The following is a 3,399-nucleotide window of genomic DNA, read 5'->3' on the forward strand; positions in this document are numbered from 1 at the left end:
AAAAGGTACAAAAATAAAAATTGTCTCAGTCGTGGAGGATTTCTCCTCCACCGAAAGAGAACAAGAAATAGAAGTGCAGCATCTGAAGAACAGATACTACACTTTGATCTTGACCAAAAGGCCAAGAATGCGATCAATTGTAAATAACAACTTTTTTCACAAAACCAACACCGTCTTTCTTTTTTTTCTCTCTCTTTCTCTCTCTCACCCACTTACTCTTCCCTCTCTCTCACCCTCTTTCTCTTGACGTCACACCACTGTTAAACTGTGGGGGGGGAACACATTCCCAGGCATTATCTCCTATAGATGCACATTTTATTAGAAATTCAGCTTTCAAAATATTAGACGATAATAAAAATATAAAACCAACACCCTCTTTCTCTTTTCTCTCTCTCTCACCAACTTACTCTTCTCTCTCTCTCACCCTCTTTCTCTTGACCTCCTACTACTGTTAAACTGTGTGTGTGTGTGGGGGGGGAAGAGGCAGCTTGAAAACCAACAAAAACAGTGCACAGTTTCCCAAGCATTTGGGGTGGGAAGGGGGGGAAGAAGCCGAGCGCACAGTTTCGTGTGAGAGAGAGAGAACAATTCTCAACCTATATACTCAACAAATTTTTTATCTACAGATTTGAAAGTTTGTATATAGGGTATTCAGACATATGGAAATATATCTAGCATAATCTATCTATTATATCTATAAAAGTGAAAATGTGTGTGTGTGTGAGGTAGCCAGAGAGAGAGAGAGAGAGAGAGAGAGAGAGAGAGAGAGAGAGAGAGAGAGAGAGAGAGACAACAATTCTCAACCTATATATTCAATACATTTTTTATCTACAGATTTGAAAATTTGTATATAGGGTATTCAGACATATGGAAATATATCTAGCATAATCTATCTATTATATCTATAAAAGTGAAAATGTGTGTGTGTGTGTGTGTGTGTGTGTGCGTAAGAGAGAAAGAGAACAATTCTCAACCTATATACTCAACGTATTTTTATCTACGGATTTTAAACTTTGTATATAGGGTATTCAGACATATAGAAATATATCTAGCATAATCTATACATTATATCTATAAAAGTGAGAATGTGAGTGTGTGAGAGAGAGAGAACAATTCTCAACCTATATATTCAACAAATTTTTTACCTACAGATTTGAAAATTTGTATATTGGGTATTCAGACATATGGAAATATATCTAGCATAATCGATCTATTATATCTATAAAAGTCAGAATGTTTGCGTGTGGTTGTGTGTGTAAGGTTGCGAGAGAGAGAGAGAGAGAACAATTCTCAACCTATCTATTCAATAAATTTGTTATCTACAGATTTGACCATTTGTATATAGGGTATTCAGACATATGGAAATATATCCAGCATAATCTATCTATTATATCCATAAAAGTGAGAATGTGTGCGTGAGAGAGAGAGAGAGAGAGAGAGAGAGAGAGTAAGTACAATTCTCACCCTATATATTCAACATATTTTTTATCTACCGATTAGAAAATTTGTATATAGGGTATTCAGACATATGGAAATATATCTAGCATAATCTATCTATTATATCTAGAAAAGTGAGAATGTGTGTGAAAGAGAGAGAGAGAAGAGAGAGAGAGAGAACAATTCTCAACCTATATATTCAACTAATTTTTATGTACAGATCTGAAAATTTGTATACAGGGTATTCAGACATATGGAAATATATCTAGCATAATCTATTATATCTATAAAAGGTAGAATGTGTGTGTGTGTGTGTGTGAGTGAGTGAGTGAGTGAGTGAGAGAGAGAGAGAGAGAACAATTCTCAACCTATATACTCAACAAATTTTGTATCTACAGATTTGATAATTTGTATATAGGGTATTCAGACATAAGGAAATATATCTAGCATAATCTATCTATTATATCTATAAAAGTGAGAATGTGTGTTAAAGAGAGAGAGAGAGAACAATTCTCAACCTATATATTCAACAAATTCTATCTTTACAGATTTGAAAATTTGTATATAGGGTATTCAGACATTTGGAAATATATCTAGCATAATCTATTATATCTATAAAAGTGAGAATGTGTGTGTGAGAGAGAGAGAAAGAACAATTCTCAAACTATATACTCAACAAATTTTTTATCTACAGATTTAAAAATTTGTATATAGGGTATTCAGACATATAGAAATATATCTAGCATAACCTATCTATTATATCTATAAAATGACCATGTGTGTGTGTGTGAGAGAGAGAGAGAGAGTCAGAGAGAGAGAGAGAGAACAATTTTCAGCTTGTGTGTGTGTGAGAAAGAGAGAGAGAGAAAGAGAGGAAGGAAAATTCTCACCCTATATATTCAACAAATTTTTTATCTACATATTAGAAAATTTGGATATAGGGTATTCAGACGTATGGAAATATATCTAGCATAATCTATCTATTATATCTATAAAAGTGAGAATGTGTGTGTGAGAGAGAGAGAGAAAGAGAGAGAGAGAGAACAATTCTCAACCTATATATTCAACTAATTTTTTATCTACAGATTTGAAAATGTGTATATTGGGTATTCAGACATATGTAAATATATCTGGCATAATCTATGTATTATATCTATAAAAGTGTGAATGTGAGTGATGGAAAGAGCAAAAAATTCTCAACCTATATAACCTATAAAAGTGAGAATATGTGTGAGAGAGAGAGAGAGAGAGAACAATTCTCAACCTATATATTCCACACATTTTTGGGCACAGATTTGGAAATTTGTATATAGGGTAGGCAGACATATAGAAATATATCTAGCATAATCTATCTATTATATCTATAAAAGTGAGAACTTGTGTGTGTGTGTGTGTGAGAGAGAGAGAGAACAATTCTTAACCTACATACTCAACAAATTTTTTACCTACAGTTTAGAAAATTTGTATATAGGGTATTCAGACATATGGAAATATATCTAGCATAATCTATCTATTATAACTACAAAAGTTAGAATGTGTGTGTGAGAGAGAGAGAGAGAACAATTCTAAACCTATATATTCAACAAATTTTTTATCTACAGATTTGAAACTTTGTATATAGGGTATTCAGACATATGGAAATATATCTAGCATAATCTATCTATTTTATCTATAAAAGTGAGAATGCGTGTGTGTGAGATAGCGAGAGAGAGAGAGAGAAAAAGAGAGAGATAAAAATTCTCAACCTATACATTCAACAAATTTTTTATCCACAGATTTGAACATTTGTATATAGGGTGTTCAGACATATAGAAATATATCTAGCATAATCTATCTATTATATGTATAAAAGTGAGAATGTGTGTGTGTGTGAGAGAGAGGACAATTGTCAACCTATGTATACAACAAATTTTTTATCTACAGATTTCAAAATTTGTATATTGGGCATTCAGACATATTTCA

General features: G+C 32.4%; 1 pseudogene; it reads right to left on the bottom strand.

Moving 5' to 3' along the window:
* LOC145246963 (U2 spliceosomal RNA) lies at positions 1 to 134 on the bottom strand (annotated as a pseudogene).
* Between the last annotated feature and the right edge of the window lie 3,265 nt (positions 135 to 3,399).

The sequence above is a fragment of the Euprymna scolopes genome, chromosome 24 (genome assembly GCF_053919585.1).
Source record: "Euprymna scolopes isolate OS-2025 chromosome 24, ASM5391958v1, whole genome shotgun sequence".
Lineage (NCBI taxonomy): Eukaryota > Metazoa > Mollusca > Cephalopoda > Sepiida > Sepiolidae > Euprymna > Euprymna scolopes.